This window comes from Rhincodon typus, chromosome 18 (assembly GCF_021869965.1).
Source record: "Rhincodon typus isolate 14 chromosome 18, sRhiTyp1.1, whole genome shotgun sequence".
Taxonomy (NCBI): domain Eukaryota; kingdom Metazoa; phylum Chordata; class Chondrichthyes; order Orectolobiformes; family Rhincodontidae; genus Rhincodon; species Rhincodon typus.
In genome coordinates this window covers 44,883,881-44,894,724 of record NC_063349.1, presented here as the reverse complement: position 1 = coordinate 44,894,724, position 10,844 = coordinate 44,883,881, and the positions used below count along the sequence as shown (strand labels likewise).

At 42.0% G+C, this 10,844-nt stretch overlaps 1 protein-coding gene across 1 annotated transcript in view; it reads left to right on the top strand.

Moving 5' to 3' along the window:
* Positions 1 to 4,472: 4,472 nt before the first annotated feature.
* ric8b (RIC8 guanine nucleotide exchange factor B) overlaps positions 4,473 to 10,844 on the top strand; it is a 49,776-nt gene continuing 43,404 nt past the window's right edge. The window contains exon 1 of the mRNA XM_048607604.1: positions 4,473 to 4,549. The gene's annotated coding sequence lies outside the window, so the exon portion shown is untranslated. The remainder of the gene's footprint in view (positions 4,550 to 10,844) is intronic.

The window sequence follows — 10,844 nt, the reverse complement described above, 5'->3', positions numbered from 1 at the left end:
CTCGATCCACGAGTGAATTAAAGAAAAGTTATAGTATGATTTGATCCCCCTGCCTCTGGAGTATTAACCTGGCCCTCTGGGTTATAGCCCTCTGGGTTATAGTCCTCTTACATTATATTCTGCAGCCTTAAAAAAAACATAGTTTATTCATTTATATATAAACTAAACTTTATCTGGCTCTGAACTAACACAATCATCTCATTCGTCTGTGTTCCTTTCTGTGACAGGCCAATCTTGAAACTGTTTGTGTTTAGATGGCAAGTCCTTTTCATCATTTTTTTTCTTAAAAATGGCTTGTTAAGTATAAAATGTGGAAAATAAAACACTGGTGTAGAAAATTAATTACAATAAAGTGAGATTCTTCAAGTGTAAAGAGCAGGGATACCACAGTAATCTTGATCCACTGTTTTCTCATTCTCCACATCCTCTTATGTGTACCTCTGTACACATGGCTGTAAGAATGATCCACAATGAAGTATTGCTTCTTGCATCATGCGATGCTCTCATTTTTTTTTTATTCCTAGTTATCCATTCAGCCAACTTATCTTTCCTGGTCAACCTTTCTCATGCTCCATCACTCGTATCCACATAATTACATATGGAATTACACAGAAAGTGCAAGACAAACACCAGTCATTCAGCCCAACTTGCCTCTATTGATGTTTATACTCCTGTTATGAAGAGACTCCAAATTTCTTTTAAAGGATTAAGTATGAGAGCTGACAGTAGGAGACAATGGGTTGGCTATGCTGAAAGCAACCCATGTCATGAAAGGACCAGGGTGTATATAGACTGCTTAAAGTAACAATATTGTAGGACAGAGAATAAATCAGGAAGACATGTAAAAATGGCAGTATATTAATCATGGGGTGACTTTAATCTTCTTGTAGATTGGGAAAAACTAATTTGGCAGAGGTGGCCATGTGGAAGAATTCATAAAATATATTCAGGACAGTTTCCTGGAACAATATGATATGGATCCAGTCAGAGATCAGGCTATTTCAGATGTGGTGATGTGAAATGAGGACATTGAGTAAAGATTCTCATAGTCAAATTTAGCATTCTGTTTGAGAGTAAGAAATGCGGTTGGAAACAACTGTGCTAAACTTAAATAAGGGTAATACAAAGGAATAAGAGCAGAGGTGGTTGAAGTGAACTAGGAAAGGAGTTTAGCAGAAGAGATAGTTGATGAACAATGGCAGGCATTTAAGGAAGTAGTTCATGATTTACAATAAATAGATATCTGAGTGAACGAGAAGATCTCTGAGAAGGAGTTAAACCAACCATGTTTAATCAAGGAAGTTAAGGATAGTATCAAATTGAAAGATAAAACATATAATGTGGCAAAGATTAGTGGTAAGCCCAAGGAGAAAATAAATATTGAGGGTAAACTAGCAAATAAAATAAAAACAGACAGTAAGAGCTTTAAGTATGTTTTTAAAAAAAATGACAGAGACCAAATGAATCCTTAGAGAATAAAACTGGGGACATAATAATGGGGAACCAGAAAATGGCAGGGAAGTTGAATAAATATTTTGTGTTAGTCTTTGTGGGAGAAGACATTAACAGCATTCCAAAATTACTAAATAATCAAGGGGCGAAAGGTGGAGAGGAAATGAATTCAATGTCCATTGTTAGTGAAAGGTATTATGGAAACTAATGAGGTTAAAGGCCAATAAGCCCTGTAGACCTGATGGTTGGCATTATAGTATATTAAAGGAAGTATCTGCAGATAATCTTGCAATAATCCTTAGATTCTGGAAAAGTTCCAAAGGAATAGAAAACTGCCAATGTAAACCTTCCCAAAAAGGAAAGGAGACAAAAACAGGGGAAAGCATGTCTGAGAAATTTACTTGATTTCTTTAAAGTGGCAGCAAGCAGGATAGATAAGGGGAACCAATAGATGTGACCTTTTGAGTTTCCAAGAGGTTTTCAATAAGGCACCACACATAAGACTACTTATTAAAGCCCATGGTGCTGGATATGGTTATGTTTGTATGGATTAAGGATTGACTAACTAATAGAAGGCAGGGAGTCGGTATGAGGGGTTGGGGGTTGGAGGGGGGGTGTGGTGTGGTGTGGGTGGTTTCCCAGGATAACAACCTGTAAACTTGTCCACAGCAATCAGTGCCATGGTCACAATTATTTACAGACTGGGATGAGGGAAGTGAGTATACCATAGCCATATGTGTGGTTCCTACAGAAATAGGTGGGAAGGTTGATGAGGATGATACAGGGATATAGACAAGTTAAGTGAATGGGCAGAAGTGGCAGATGGGATATACTGTGGGAAATTCTGAGGCACTTGGACAGGAAGAACAAAAGAGCTGAATATCACTTAAATGAAGATGGAATGCAGATAGCTGTAGCACAGATACATTTGGGGACCCTAGAGAATGAATCTCAAAAAGATAGTGTACAAGTTCATTGGATAATAGGGAAGGCAAATGGACTGCTGGCCTTAAATTTAAAAGGGAATGAGTATAAAAATAGGGAAGATTTGCTAAAAAGATAAAAGGCACTATATATAGCTCCAGTTATTCATGATATATATCAGTGATTTTCTTGAGGGATCGAAATATTAAATCTCCAAGTTTGCAGATGACACAAAGCTGGGTGGGAGAGTGAACTGTGAGGAAGATGCATTGATACTTTAGTGTGATTTAAACAAGTTGAGCGAGTGGCAGATGAATGGGAGAATATCCATTTTGTTAGAAAAACAGGAAGGCAGATTATTATCTGAATGGTGATAGATTGGGGAAGGGAGGTGCAGTGAAACCTGGGTTTCCTGGCACACAACAGCCAAAAGTAAGCATGGAGATGCAGCAGGTAATGAAGAAGACAAATGGTATGTTGACGTTAAAAACAAGAGGATTTGAGGACTGGAGCAGGGATGTCTTGCTGCAATTGGACAGGGCCTTGGTGAGACCATATCTGGAGTATTGTGTACAGTTTCAGTCTCCTTATATGAGAAAGGATGTTCTGCCTATGGAGGGAATGCCACAAACATTTACCCAAATGCTTGGCAGGACTGATATATGAAGAAAAACTGGATCGGTTGGGATTATATTCATTGAAGTTTAGAAGAATGAGGGGAATCACATAGAAACCCATAAAACTCTTATAGACTAGACAAGGTAAATGCAGAAAGGGTCTTCCCGAATAGCAGGAAATCCAGAGCCAGAGGGTCACGGTCTAAGGATATGGGGTAGTTTGTTTAAGACTGGGATGAGTGGTGAACCTGTGGAATTTTCTTCCACCGAAAATGGTTGAAACAGTGAACGATTTCACTAAGGAGCTGTAGTTCTTAGGGTTAAAAGGATCATAGGGTATGGAGAGAAAGAGGAAACAGGGTACCGAGTTGGAAGATCAGCTATGGTCATGTTGAATGGCAGGGCAGGCTCAAAGGAGCAAATAGGCTACAGATTCTGCTTATTTTTAATTTTGCATTGTAAATGTAGATGTCGGAAATTATAATGTTCTCTGGGCTCTATTAGGTCAAATTGCTGTTAAGTTCGATAGGTCAAGTTGTTATTAAGTAAACTAGTTTAAAATGTATTTGCTGTGGAGTTATAGACTCATATTCATCCAGTTGTACAGCACAGAAACAGGCCCTTCAGTCCAACCCATCCATGCCAGCCGGATATCCTAAATTAATCCAGTCCCGTTTGGCCCACATCCCTCTAAACTCTTCCTATTCATGTACCCATCCAGATGGCTTTTAAATGCTGTCTTTATACCAGCCTCCCACTTCCTCTGGCAGCTCGTTCCACACATGTATCACCCTCTGTGTGAAAACATTACCCCTTGGGTCCATTTAAATCTTTCCGCTCTCACCTTAAAACTATGTCCTCTAATTTTGGACTCCCCTACCCTGGGAAAAAGACCTTGGCTATTCACCCTATCCATGCCCCTAATGATTTTATAAACCTCTATTAAGTCACCCCTTAGCCCCCAACATTCCAGGGAAAATAACCCCAGCCAATTCAGCCTCTGACAGAAACTGAAGAAATTTCCAGGAATGGATTTAGCTCTGTAGTCAGTAAGATCAAAAAAATATTGCTTTTAATGCACTTTACTTAAACCTATATCATGGTACCTTCCCACTTTATAAACTGTAATTAGGGAAATGTAATGTATAGTTAATGTCACAAAGTCATCAATTGAATAAAAGATTTGCTTATGCATTGTTGTTTATCAACTTATTATAGTTTATCCTAGAAAATTAATTATGCTGAATTTGAGTTACTGCTAAACGTAAAATATTGGAGCTGTTTTGAGCACAGCAAGGTCCTAGAAAGAGTTACCAATAAACCTATTTTGAATGGCAACAGTCAAGATGGCTGACACATTGAGAGAATTCTCATCTGTCCCCTGAACAGTGACGTGAGATCTTTAGTGTTCACCTGAACAGGCAGACAGGGCCTTGATTTAAAGTTGTTGCAGGTGCTACTCTTCAGTACAAAGAGTGTTGCATTGTAACTGAAGTGTAGGCCTGCATGAGCAAGACGTGGAGTGGGCCTTGATCCCATGACCTTCTGACTCGGAGGTGAGTGCGTAGGCCACTTGCAAGGAGGTTGGGTGCTAACTGCATACATGGTATGTTTGTCACGAGCCTTTTTCTCAGCACAGAGGATCTTGCCTTTGACTGGATAATTCAGGACTGTGACTACAAGGATTCTAGGCCTATTGGGGTCAAGTGGGTCAAGTTTGAGGGCCCTGTTACAATCTGTTGATGGGGATACAAGCGTTGCTCCTGACTGATGCTAACCTTTTGAGTGAGTGTTGTATGAATGTTGCAGGTGAAAGACATTGATAGCATGTGTTCACTTTACACCAGTTAAAGTATCAACTATTCCCAAAGCAAGTACTGGTTTTGTACAGCACAACTGCAGCAATTTACAAGATATAGTGCAATATTAACCTGCTTCTACGTGAAGAATTGTTATAGTTAATTTGAACAAAAAAAATGCAAGTTAACTTGTTTAAAAATTAAATTGCTTGAATCACATAAATAAATATACGGATCTTATCCAGCCTATTGTAAAGCTTCAAAATCCATTCTCAGACAGCAGAGGTTATTTTCAGGCTGAAAGTAAATAGGAGAAATATTTAAATATTACAAACAGAAAGACTAGTGGGAATTTTTAAAAAAGCAACAAATTAACACCTAAGTAAATAGAGATACAGGGCCAGGCAGTGTGTTGTACCTGCATGATGTGGAAGATGGTGGGTTGCTTTGTGGTTCATACTGACTACATTTGTAGTATGCATTGGTTGCTTGAGGAACTCTGGCTCAGAGTTGATGAGTTGGAGTCTGACTTCCGAACACCTTGACATATCAGGGAGACAGAGAGTTATCTGGATGTTGTGTTTGAGGAGGCAGTCACATCCCTCAGATTAACCATCTCAAATTCGGTCAGTGGTCAGGGATGGGAGGGTGTGAATGAAGCAAGTAGATGGATCCAGGAGGTAGTCCTGAAGGAGCCTCCACCCTTGAGCTTGTTTAACAGATTTGAGATTCTTGCTCCCTGTGTGGATGAGAGTGGGGGCTGTAGGGAGAATGAACAAATTGACCATAGCACCATGGTACAGGGAGTCATTAAACAGGGGATAGAAAAAAGTTACAATCGGGGATAATATCATCAGGGAATAGACACTGTTCACTGTGGCCAGGATTGAGAGTCCTGAAGGCAGTGTTGCCTGCCTGGTGCCTGGGTTCAGGATATCTCATTTGGACTGCAGAGGAACGTGGAGTGGGAGGGGGAAAGATATAGTTGTCATGGTCCATATAGGTACCAACGATATAAGTAGAAAGAGGAAAAAGGTTTTGCTGAGGGAATAGGAGCAATTAGGAGCTAAATCACAAGGTAGAACCAAAAAGCTAATAATCTGCAATTACTACCTGAACCATAAGCTAATTGGCACAGGGTTAACAAAATTAAAGAGGTAGACATGTGGGAGAAACAGGTTTGAATTCATGGGATATTGGCACCAGCACTGGGGAAGGAGGGAGCAGTTCTGATAGGGCAGACCGCACCTGAATCATGCTGGGACCAGAGCCCCAGTGATTTGCATAACTAGAGCTGTTGACAGGGATTTAAACTCAATAGTTGGGAAGTGGGTTCAGTTGCATAGTAAAGTGTAAGATTAAAGGAGAAGATAGAATTGCTGGTTAGTGATGGGGTTGACTGTTACCGGAAAAATAAAAAGGACAGAATGTGTGAATGTTATATTGTACCAAGAAAACATAATAGGAAAGGGAAACTTGACAATGGAACAGACTTTGTATCTTATTCGTAATAAGGTAGATGAACGGATGCTGCAAATTGAGCTAAATCAAGATTGACTTCAAACTGGTTAAAGGAGAGGAGAGCTAAGGAGAGGTTATGAAAGTTTCTAGACAAGCAATAGCACGAGATTATGGAAAGGGTCAGGAATCTAACTTCAGGCACAGCAGATAATAGTATAACTATGAGTAGGGGACAGTGAACAAAGGGCTGAGGGTGTTGTACTGAAATGAGTGCAGTGTATGAAACAAGGTATGTGAGCCTGTAGCTCCGATTGAAATTGGTGGGTGCGATGTTGTGGGCATCACAGAGACGTGACTGCAAGGGGATCAGGGCTGGGAACTAAATATCCAAGGATACATTTCCCAGTGAAAGGACAGGCAGATGAGCAGAGACAGCAGGTTGCCTTTTCAGTCAGAAATGAAATTAAATCGATAGCAAGAAGCAATGCAGAGTTGGAAGGTATAAAATCTTCTGTTGAAAAGCCTCAAAGGGAAAAAGACTCTGATGGGAGTTATGTACAAACCTCCTAGCAGTAGTCAGGATGTGGGACAGAAGATAAATCAGGAGATAGAAAAGGCACTATGACAATAATCATGGGAACTTCAACATGCAGCTGGACTGGGAATATCAGGTTGGTAGCGATCCTGAGGAAAAAAAATTCATGAAGTGTATATGAGATTTTTTTTTGGAGTAGCTTGTGGTAGAGCCCACCAGGGAACAGGAATTTCTGGATTTGGTTATGTGTGAGGAGGGAACTTAAGGTGAATGGACCACTAGGGGACAGTGACCATAATATAATAGAATTCACCCTGCAGTTTGAGAGGGAGAAGCTTGAATCAGACATAAAGGTAACTACAAAGACGCGAGGTAGGTGCTGACCAAAGGTGATTGGAAGGGAATCCTAGTAGGGAAGCACGGTGGTTCAGTGGTTAGCACTGCTGCCTCACAGCACCAGGGCCCCGGGTTCAATTCCACCCTCGGGCAACTGTCTGTGTGGAGTTTTCACATTCTCCCCGTGTCTGCGTGGGTTTCGTCCGGGTGCTCCGGTTTCCTCCCACAGTCCAAAGATGTGCAGGCTAGGTGGATTGGCCATGCTAAATTACCCATAGTGTTCAGGGATGTGTAGCTTAAGTGGGTTACAGGGGGATGGGTCTGGGTCTGGGTCTGGGTGGGATGCTCCAAGGCTCAGTGTGGGCTTGTTGGGCCAAAGGGCCTGTTTCCACACTGTAGGGATTCTATAAAAAAAAAGTAGCAATGGCAGGAGTTTCAGGAAGTAATTCAGGAGGCACAGCAGAAATTTTCCCTAGGAAGAAGAAATATGCTAAGGGGAGGATAAGGCAACCATAGCTGACAAGGGAAGCAAGGGAAGCATAAAAGCAAAAGTAAAAGCATATAATTAGTGGGAAGCCAGAGGATCAGGAAACCTTAAAAACCAGCAGAGGACAACTAAAAAGTCAATGGGGGTTGCAGGGTGAGGTTATATAGGAGAGTAAGCTAGCTAGTAATATAATACAAGATTGCATAATTTTTTTTTAGATATATAAAAGATAAGAGCGAGACAACAGTGGACATTAGACCACTGGAAAATTAGGCTGGAGAAGTAGTAGTGGGGAACAAAGAAACAGGATCTGAACAGTACTTTGCATCAGTCTTCATAGTGGAAGACATCAGAATATCAGAATTTCAAGAGACTCGGACAGTGAGTGTAGTAGCCATCACTAAGGAGAAGGTGCTGGGGAAGCTTAAAAGCCTGAAGGCAGATAAATAACCCAGACCATGTGGATCACACGCCAGTGTTCTGTAGGAGATAGCTAAGGAGATTGTGGGGGTGTTGTCAGTGATTTTTTTTCAAGAAACACTAGTGAGGGTCCCAGTGAACTGGAAAATAACTAATATAATGCCCCTTTTTAAAAGGGAAGGAGGCCGAAGACAGGAAAATATAGGCTGGTTATCCCGACCTCGGTCATTGGTAAGATTTTAGAGTCCAATTTCAAGGGTGAGATTTCAGAGTACTTGGAAATGCGTGGTTAAATAGGGCTGAGTCGGCATGGCATCATCAAGAGGAGATTATGCTTGACAAATCTATTAGCATTCTTTGAGGAGGCAACGAGTAAGTTGGACAAAGGAGAGCCAGCGGATGTGAACTATTTGGATTTCCAGAAGGTCTTTGACAAGTTCTCACACAGGAGGCTGCTAAATAAGAGCCCATGGTGTTAGGGGCAAAATACCGGCATGGATAGAGGATTAGCTGACTGGCAGAAGGCAGAGAGTGGGGATAAGGAGTCTTTTCCAGGATGGCAACTAGTGACTAGTGGAGTTCCGCAGGGGTCCATGTTAGGACCACAACTATTCCTGTTAAACACTAACGATCTGGATGAAGGAACTGAAGGCATTGATGCTAAGTTTGCAGGTGACACAAAGATAGGTGGGGGGACAGATCGTGTTGATGAGGGAGAGAGGCTGCCGAAGGACAAGGATGTTTATTCATTCACGGGATGTAGGCGTCGCTGATTAGGCCAGCATTTATTGTCCATCCCTAATTGCCCAGAGGATAGTTAGGAGTCAACCACATTGCTGGGGTCTGGAATCACACGTAGGCCAGATCAGGTAAGGATGGCAGTTTCGTTCCCTAAAGGACATTTTCCCTAAAGAACCAGATGGGTTTTTCTGACTGTTGACAATGGCTTCATGGTCATTATTAGACTCTCAAGTTTTTAATATTGAATTCAAATTCCACCATCTGCTATGGCAGGATTTGAACCCAGACCCCCCACCCCCAGAATATTAGCTGAATCTCTGGATTAACAGTCTAGTGATAATATCACTGGGCCATTGCCTCCCCAGAGTGGCCAAAGAAGTGCCAGATGGAATATAATGTGGCAAAATGTAAGGTTATGCACTAGAGGCAGAGATTACTTTCTAAATGGGGAAAGGCTTCAGTAATGTGAAGCACAAAAGTACTCTGGAGTCCTAGTTTAGGATTTTCTTAAGGTTAATGTGTAGGAAGGCAAATGCAGTGTTTGCATTCCGTTCAAGAGTATCAGAATACAACAGCAGAGATATGTTTGGAAATTGTGAGCAGTTTTGGGCCTCTTATCTAAAGCCTTGGAGGGGTGCTTGTCATAAGAGAAGCAGTTGAGCACTCTGGGTTACTACTCAATGGAGTTTAGAAAGATGAGGGCGGGATCTTACTGAAATTTACAGAATACTGAGCCTGGATAGAGTGGATATGGAGAAGATGTATCCACTAGCAGGAGAGACTTGGACCCGAGGGCACAGCCTCAGTGATGGGCCAACCCTTTACAACCCGTCAAAAATGAGGAGGAATGTCTTCAGCCAGGTGGTGAATCTGTGGAACTCATTGCCACTGAGGGCTGTATTTAATGTATTTAAAACAGATATAGTTATTTTTTAACTAAGGGGAATCAAGGGTCACAGGAGGAGGCAGGTAAACGGGCTTGAGAAACATACCAGCCATGATTGAATGGCAAAGCAGACTTGATGGATAAAATGGCCTAACTCTGCTCCTATTATCTGATGGTTTTCATAGAATCCCTACGCTATGGAAGCAGGCCATTTGACCTATCCGGTCCATACTGACCCTCTGAACAGCATCCCACCCAGACCCACACCCTTACCCTATCCTATCCCTGTAATCCTGCATTTCCCATGACCAATCCACCCAAACTACACATCTTTGGACTTTGGAGGAAACTCACGCAGACACGGCGAGAATATGCAAATTCCACATGGACAGTTGCCCAAAGGTGGGATCAAATCCAGGTCCCAGCGTTGCGAGGCAGCAGTGCTAACTACTGAGCCACCATGTCACCCTATATTTGAGAGAAATGTAATAGAGGGAAATGGTAGCAGGTTAGAAAGAGGTAACTTCAGTGGAGCGGAGACTTGTGTGGAGCATAAACTCAGGGATTGCCATTCTGGGCTGAATGGCCTTTGTACTCTGGATTGCATGTGATTCTATGGTTTGCTGTGATGTAATGTAAAATGCAGACTGTTATTATGAAAGCAAACACTGTAAACTGTTTGCAATACCATGATCCCTGAATCACACGTCAGCTGAATGAGCTTTAGGTGTTGCTGGTGACTGTAGACATTTACCAGAACGCTGTGAGACCAAAAATGCTATTCCTTCTTTCTCAAGTGCTGAACTATTTTTCACAAAACATGGCAACAACTTCTGGATGTAGCAACGCAAGGTTTGAAAACTCTGAAGTCATTTAACAATCAACTTGAGTCGGGCTGTCGTGCTAGATAGACTGGTTGGCCTCCCTTGCCTTACTTATTACTGGTCGGCAGTAGGTGTCCCCATATGGCTTTGAGTTGCTCTTTGCCTCCCAAAATGTGAGGTTGTGATTTAGCCCAAACGTCATTGCATTCCCTAATCCAACCCCATTACATCCCTAACACAGCACCCCATTACAACCTAACCAAACCAGCACACCCCCTCCCCCGATCCAAGCCCCACCCAAACTCCAGCACATACCCAATCCCCACCCAAACTCCAGCATATACCCAACCCCCACCCCGATC